Consider the following 8,815-nt stretch of genomic DNA (forward strand, 5'->3'; position numbering starts at 1 on the left):
CTAGACTTCGCTATCACTCATTCCACTAACTCGGCTATCATGCTCATTCTCTCCTTGCCCATGGCCCACATCAAACGGAATATCCCGACGACATTCGTCCACCCATATTATAGTGAACCCAAGCACACACATAGTAGCTCTTCCCTCACCTTGGGTTAACACTCTCAGAACTTCAAGACTTGCCACGTTACTAACTTGGCTATCACTCTCCAAGCCTTGAATTCCGTCAACCTTCTCAACATCTCTCGGGCGACTATTCCCATTCATCAAAGACTTCATAAAACCCACTCTCTTCACCACAAGCTTACTTCTCATTGACTCCTCATAGGGTTGATGCTCCCTCAACAAGCACCACATATACCCCCACACATCCATGTCAAATAAGCACAAAACAATGAGTTCCGAGTTTACCAAGTCTTGACCTCCTTCCATCTTCTCTAGATTCCACGGGAAGCCATTCCCCTTCAATAAACAATCACCAAAGCCCCCAACAAGATCACCCCTCATGGGCCCATCATAGGGAACATTCTCCCTCAACACAAAGCTCACATTCCTCACAACAAGATCACCACTCATGGGTTCCTCATAGGAAAGATCCTCCCTCAACATAAAGCTCCCATTCCTCATGGCAAGATCACCCCTCATGGGCTCCTCATAGGGAAGGTTCTCCCTCAACATACACAACCAAGCTTCCAACACATATATTTCAACAAAGCACAAGAATAAATTCAGATTTTACCAAGTAAGAGACTTGATTCCTTTGCATGCAGCATGTGCTAGGCGTCTCGGTGCTATCAATAGGCTTCATAGAGCAACCTTCATCCTCCTCTCTAGAGCTCAACTCACCATATATAGAGCTAGGTGCACTATCTCCCGGATCCCATGCTATGTTACGTGGTAGCTTCCTCAAAGGTGGAAGCCCTTTAGGAAGCCCTTTAGGTGGCTCGTTGCAAGATATGTGCTTGTCACCCTCGGACATCGGCTCAACTTCCCTACGTTCAACTTTGCCCTTTCCCTTCTCAATCGCATTCTCTTCTTTAGTGTTAGCTTCATTAAGAGAAAGGCTAGGGAAACGATCCACCAAACCCAAGTCATTGCGAACCGACATTCCTCCCGTGCCACCAAGGCATCCATTCTCACTCAACTTCCCAGTTGGATAAGCTCTCAAGGTGGTCGTCCTCCTCTCCACCTCATTCTCCTCTTTGGATTTGATTTCATTAGGAGAGTGGCTAGCTAATTCCTCCATGGAACCCAAGTCAAGATGATTCAACGTCTCACCCGTTCCACCAATGCACCCATTCACATTCAACTCCCGAGTTGGACAATCTTCCAAAGTGGTCTCCATCTTCTTACTAGGAGAAATCTTCAAAGGTATAAGAACATATCGGATTCCACCTTTGCGTATGGTGTAGGTGTTGCTCCTTCCCGCATGTGAGGCATCACAATCAAATTGTCATGGCCTACCAAGTAGCACATCACAAGCATCCATCTCCACCACATCATACATAGCTTCATCCCCATAAGCTCCAATAGTGAAAGGAACCTTACACCAATGAGTAACTTGAAGCTTTTCCACCCCGTTGACCCAACCAAGGCGGTAAGGTCTAGGATGTGGCTCGAGAACCAACCCAAACTTGCTCATGGCGGACCGACTAATGATATTCACTTGGCTTCCTCCGTCGATCACCATCTCACACTTCTTCCCACGAACTAAGCATCGAGTTCTAAATAGTCGATGACGTTGGCTATGCTCCTCTTCACTAGGCATTGGCACCCTAGTCACCAAATACACATTGTGCTCATTGCCTTCATCATCAACTTCATAAGTGCCTTCATACTCAACACTTCCCGACTCATCTTCTCATTGGAACCGATTCTCATCATCACCATAAGCATCTTCATTTCGGTCCCAGTCTACATTTCCCGTCTCATAGTCATCTCGGAACCGATCTTCCTCATCATCATAAGCTTCTTCGCTTCGGTTCCACTCTACGTTTCCCAACTCATCATCATGATGGAATCTACCTCCATCATACCGATAGATATCTTCGTTGTAGTTCCGTTCAACATCCTCCAACTCATCATCACAATAGAATCTACCTTCATTATCTTCATACGGAGCCCTGTGTCGATCCCACTCAACACACCGACGCCCACTCTCATCATAGTAGACTCTATCTTCGTCTTCCTCATAAGCGGCTCCATATTGGTTCCACTCAATGCCTCGACGTTCATCCTCCCCATGGTAAACTCTACCATCTTCATCATAATCAAACTTATATGCACTATGACAAAGTTCACCATCCTCACAGATTTCATATTCGGAAGCGTGGTCTCTTTCTTCAACCTCATCCTCGAATTTGCCTTCATAATAATCACATTCCTCATTTCTTACTAGCTCATTATCGGTTTGGTTCTCCTCTTCATCAATCTCCTCTACTAACTCATCTTCTTCATGGTCATAATCAAATTCATTTCCCTCTTCATCCATGATCCGTCTTTTCCCATGACCTCTCGTTTCCTTCCACTTCTCTCCATGGTTCGAACCGACTAATTCACGTGCCAAGTGTAGACACCGAGTCGGAGGACCTGTGATGAAAACCTGAAAACAAGACGGTTAAAGCGATTGATTCCGAAAGTTTCAAAAATAATAAAATAAATAAGTTACATTCGGTCGCTGTTGTCGATCGGATAGCTCGCGAATGCTTAACGGCACGGTGCGAGTGTTTAGCGGCGGCCGGCGCGCGTTCGACGTTTGTTGGACGCACGCATCCAACCATGCATGGTACGCGCTCGGTGTCCGAGCAAGACACTAGCTTGGCGGCACGGGACGCGCGCTCGTTGGCCACGAGGCGTGTGCGCCCGGCAGTGCGGAACACGCGTTCGGCGGTCACAACGCGTGAACGCCCGACGGCGCGGAGCGCGAGCCCGACGACATGAGACGCGCCCCGGCGGCCGTTGAGCGAGTGCCCGACCGCGTCGGGCAGAAGCCCAACGGTAGGCGGGCGCGAGCGCCCAACCGCGTCGGGCGGATGCCCAACGGCAGTTGGGCGCGCGCACCAACCGCGCATTGGGCGCTCGCCCAACGCTGTTGGGCGGTAGCCCAACGTAGTGTTGGGCGGCCGCCCAACAAGCCTTGGGCGGCCGCCCAACGGCTTTGGGCGACGCCCGATTTTACTCGGGCGTCGCCCATTGTTCCGGGACCCGTTTCCCTATAAAAAGGGGCACGGATCCCAATACAAAGGGATTTTTGGAGAGAGCTTTCTCACTCTAAACATTTTTAGAGAGAGAGAGTGAATTTTTTTGAGAAAAATATTTTTTTTCTCAAAAATTCCAAATTTCCTAAAGTTCAATTTTTACTAAATTTTCATTAAAAACGGAAGATCGTGGTTCGTGGAATCAATCGGCTTCGACTGTCAGATACCGAATTTAAGGTATTATCCGAGGACTATACTCTCTTTTATTTTATTTTATTTATCTTCTTCTCCTATTTATTTTTATGTTATAGTTTTTATTTATTTAGTTATTTATTTATGTTGTCACATTTTATTTAATTAGCGTATTTATTTAATTTTCATTTCGTGTTGAATAAAATTCAGTTTTGTTTTAAAATAAAAAACTTCGTTTTGATATCCCAATACGAACCGTGATCCGATAAAAAGGTAGTTCGGGTATCGAAAACGTTGTAATTACAAGTTTTAATTTAAAAGAAATTTCCGAATAATGATTTGAAATAAAAAACGTCGTTTAGGAACTTCCGTTTTCGACTATGATCCATTTTTGGTAGTTCGGAAATCCAAAACGATTGAATTAGATTTAATTTAAAGCTTTCGAATAAATCTGGAAAATATTGGAGTGCTGCTGTAATTTGTCATTTCTGTCACTAAATGCTGTTTACCGACGGATTTCCCGTCGGTAAATCTGCCAAAACGTAAAAGATGCCATTTCAGTCCCTTTTTCTTAACTTTTAAGCTTTTAATCCTTAATATATATATGTATAGTTATGTAATATATGTTTTCAAATTATTTTAGACTTTTAGTATATGTAATTATTTTAGAATATTTGTATGCTTTTTTATTATTATTCTATTTTATAATATAAGTATATGTATATATATGTCTTTCTTTTTATTCATTTGGGCTCTATTAGATTCTATTTTGAAGATTATTTACTTGGGTATTTTAGGAAATAATTAATATATATTAGTATATGTTATTTTTGATATTTAAAACTATAATAGATATGTATATATGTAGTTTTGGGATATTTGGATTATTTTAGTGGTTATTGAAGGAAATTATTTTTGGATGAATATTATTTTCTTAGTTATAGGATTTACTTACTATTTTCACATTTTTAAAGTATAGATATATTGTACCTACTATTTTTATATACATATAGTTTCTTTTGTATAAACTTTTATTTTCTTATTCTATTTTTTGATTTAAATGTATATATATATGCTAGAATTACTTTCTTTATTCCTTTGGACCATTCATGAGTCCATGTTTCAAATGGGCTTTATTTGAGTATGAGTCTTGGTTTAAATGAGTTTACTATTGCAAGTATAATAGGTAGGGAGTCCATTAAATAAGAGAGGAAAATAAATCACAAAAAGAGAGCTTTCAATATAATTATTTAAACTAATGGATTTTTAGAGTTTCCTAATGTAAGTAAATAGAGTTGTTTTTGTTAACATTTCAAATCATTTCTCAAAACACCACGTCTTAAAACCTTAGTCCGTTCCAACGGCGGATTAAGCGAACATTATAATTAAAATCGTTTTTTTTTTTGTGAATAATAGAGTTTTAGAATCATTTTCTTAAAGGATTTGTACAACATGAAATTGACTTGTATGTTTAACCACGTTTTCTCATTAAAAGGTTTTTATCCTAACGTTTTCAAACACTCGAGTCGTTCCAACGGCGATTCGGGTAAAACTTCATTAAACGGGGTTTTAAAACGCACCTAAATCGTTCCAACGATGATTAAGGTGCGAACCATGTAAATAAACTTGTTTTGGGGAAAATAAGTTAGTGTAGAATAAACACACAGCGTGACATGCAAATGAAGTTGTAAATAAATTACTTCTTTCTCCCCCTCCTCTGTGTATGTATAACATAAATGAGTGATTCTTTACTAGTATGGCTTTCCAATAATATATGCTCAAAACGGTTTCTGAAAAAAGAAAGAAAAGGGTTTCAAATGAATTTTAAACTTAAAGAAGTATACGATTAGTCCGTTATCGCCTAACATGCTGAGTAGGAGGCCGGTGGTTCATAACCGGGCGATGTCGGGGTGCCTAGTAGCCTTTCTCCGGAAAGGAGCTAGCCTTCTCGGCTCGTACCTAAGTTTCCCGAACCCACACCGGTCTCCCGCAAGGGATCGGTGTTCATTTTCCCATTCGTGGGTGGCGACTCTTCCATATCTCCGAGCTTCGGTCCTGCCGAGCAGCTTGATTCCACGATTGGTTGCTTTCGGCGCCAATCACCGCTTACGTCGCCATGAGGTTGTCCACCCCCCGGTCCGCCCGGGAGATTAGGCCGCGGCACCTCGTCTAACAAGTGGCGACTCTGTTGGGGAAGCGAGAAATTTGATTCCGGAAGGCGTGTATTAAGCCCTTAACGGGGACGGATCGTTTTACTTCTTTTCGTATGCATTCATGTGCATTATTGCAAACCCTTTGGGTAATTTCCACGAAACCTCTAGCGAGAGTCCATTCGTCGCTCGAAAGAGGCTAGCGTAAGTTCCCCCTTACAGTAAGGCGCCAGAGGGTCCCCATCCATTCGTTAGGGGCGAATCTGTGCGGTCCTGTGAGGTCCCGCGGTCAGCCGTGTCAGCATATAGTAGCCTTAGAAGTTTCCATAGGATCACCCGTTACTATTTTTGATGTGATAAATGAATCAGTTCGTGTTTTCAAACCGCCATGATACGTGTCTAATCCTAAAGTATGTAAAGAAAATGAGACGATGCGTTAATATATACTCATGAATCGACATACTAATTACCCTAAAACATCGAAACGATTTGAACTAAAGACGACTTAGTTATCTCGTATGAATGAACATGTGCGACTCGCCTTGTCCCTTTCAGTGTCCCGACGAAGGCACGTGTTCAGGAAATACGTTATGACGTAAGCACGTATTAGTATGAATCGGTTCGGTGTTAAGGATAGTTACATTTCGATACAAAAGACTATATTAACAGTAGCCGTTATTCACATTCTTTAGATAAATTGGGATAAAACGAGATCATGACGAAACAAAAACGAAGAACATTTCTGTTTCAAACGACCTTGTTGTAACGTGAAAAGTTTCGCACAAGTAGCCCATCCCTTCCGAATAAAAGACGAGCTCTTACGTTATGCCTTGTGTCATTCTTAAGAGAAATGGACGTGTCCGCAAAAGGTGACTAAGAAAATAAAAGGACAAAAATGAACTAAATGACCAAAATCATTCTGAATCTACGATATATGTTAATCCCACGAGTAGTTAAAGAAAATAAACCAATGTCGTTGAATACGTGCCTCGAACGAGTGTATACCCCATTTAAAATCTCGAAGCCGAATTAAGCCAAACCATATAATTGCGCCATATGGACGAGACTGCGGGTTTTGACTAACGACTCGATCATTTCGACCGTTACCAAAACTGCAAGAAATATGGCCCGATGTACGTGTTTGCTTAATTCGTGCCTAAAGGAAAGAGAACGGTAATATCCTCGCCTCGAATAAACATGCGATTCAACGAAACGTTGATTTTCTATAACCACACTGAGATGATATATCCCGTGGATTGGGAGGAACAAAGAGTTGTAATTAGCCGAAAGATTATCGTGCGCTCAAAATAAGACTCGCCGTCTTTTCACGTAGCAAAATGAGCAAACGAATCCTCGACGCTAAGAACAAACGCATTACGCGATGAGTCCGTTCCCTAAAATAAAATCCAAAAGTGATTCCATCACTAAATAAACACGTGGTTTTGTCTCTCGATAGATCCAAAAGACCCCGTTGTAATCCAAAAATCGAGACACAAACCCGCGCGAACAAAAGGGAACGAGTCATTGACAATAACGAACGATTGGACTAGAAGAATAACTCGTACCACGTCTAAAAACTGAGATGCGCTCAAAGGGAGTCAAAACCCGAACTAATGTGTCTCGCGAAAGGACAAAAGATGAGTTATTCTGAAAGGACAATCCAACTTGGTCGATTTCTTAGTCACCGAACGTGGATACGTCAAAACGAACTGTATTGTCTGATGGATGATTTAATTTCCCGCAATAATCGACGGCATCACGCGTCCCCTGGACCACAATGTGAGCCAAAAACCAAAATCCTAGGAAAGAGACCTAGACCAACGAGTGTGTGGAGGAATAAGGGTGGAAGAGAGATGTTGTGATACGTGTAAATAGAACTAACGTTTGTTTTTCTTATCTTATAATCGTAAATAAAGAAACGCACACACCACGAATCATGCATATACAATCATGCATACATACTAATGGATATCGTTCGCGTAGACGTCATCATTAAGCGGTTGTGGTTTCGCGAGAGTAATCGGCTTGTCAGACAGTTTGATCAGCTACGAGTAGACAGTTCAGAATCAGTAGTTGTGGCTTCTGAATCATCTTCGTCTGGGTATACTCAGTCTTCCGTCAGTATGTCTGCGACCGACGAGAAAGTGGCTGAATTGGAGAATTCTGTGAACAATATCAATGATCAGCTGGCCGCGATCTTGGCCCAGCTAGCTGAATTAGCACTGAAGGACAACAAGAGTGGTAGTAAGCGTGCTGAGAATGAGGTGAACGATGGTCCTCGCTTTGGGAATGAGGAGGATTATCAGGATTATATCCGAAAACAGTTAGAGAAAGAGAAAGCTAAGGAAGAGGAGTGGAAGCAACACATCACACAGGAAGTGCAGGACTTGCGTGGAGGAAGTTCCGGAAGTCAGGACTTCTATAACTTGAAGAATTGTTTGTCGGCAACAGCTTTGCCTTTGAAATTCCGGCTCCCTGACATGAAAAAAGTTCGATGGAACGGGAGATCCCACCGCTCACATGAATCAGTATGTTGCTGTGATGAAGCACACGATCATGACTGAGGATCAAGTCCTAGGGCTGTTTAACACCTACCTAGAGGGGGCTGCCCTCACATGGTTCCATGCATTGCCGATGGTGACAAAGTGGGATTGGAAGGAATTAGCGAAGTCATTCATCGCTCAGTATAGCTTTAACACCATGCTTGAGGTCACCTTGAAAGAGTTAGAGAGCACTAAGCAACAGGCTGGGGAATCCTTTTCCGATTTTATGAAAAGATGGAGGGCTAAGGCCGCAGTGATGAAACAAAAGCCGCTCGAGCAGGATCAGATCCGAATGGTGGTTGGCAACACGTTGCCGTATATCAAGAATGAGTTACGGTATATGCCATTTACTGATTTCAATCAGATATATAGTTGTGCCTTGATTGTTGAAGGGGATGGGGAGCCAAAGAAAGCTTATACCAAGTGGACGAAGTCTGGATATAGTGCCGGAGGGCCTAGTGCGAGTACGGAATCCGCAGCAGTGAAAGTGGTTGATCTTAATGCTATTGAAAAGAGGCGGTTCGCCAAGTTCGATCAGACCTACGCAAAAGTTTTTGAGCGTCTGCAGAAAAAAGGATTGTTGAAAGCCCTTACCCCGTATAACAAAGCTCAACCTACTCCGCAGATACAGGCTAGAGGGTATTGTGAATTCCATAGCAGTTATGGGCATACAATAGAGAATTGTGAGAGGCTGAAACACGAAATCCAAGATTTAATCGAAGAGAAGAAGATA

The sequence above is a fragment of the Euphorbia lathyris genome, chromosome 10, assembly GCF_963576675.1.
Source record: "Euphorbia lathyris chromosome 10, ddEupLath1.1, whole genome shotgun sequence".
Taxonomy (NCBI): domain Eukaryota; kingdom Viridiplantae; phylum Streptophyta; class Magnoliopsida; order Malpighiales; family Euphorbiaceae; genus Euphorbia; species Euphorbia lathyris.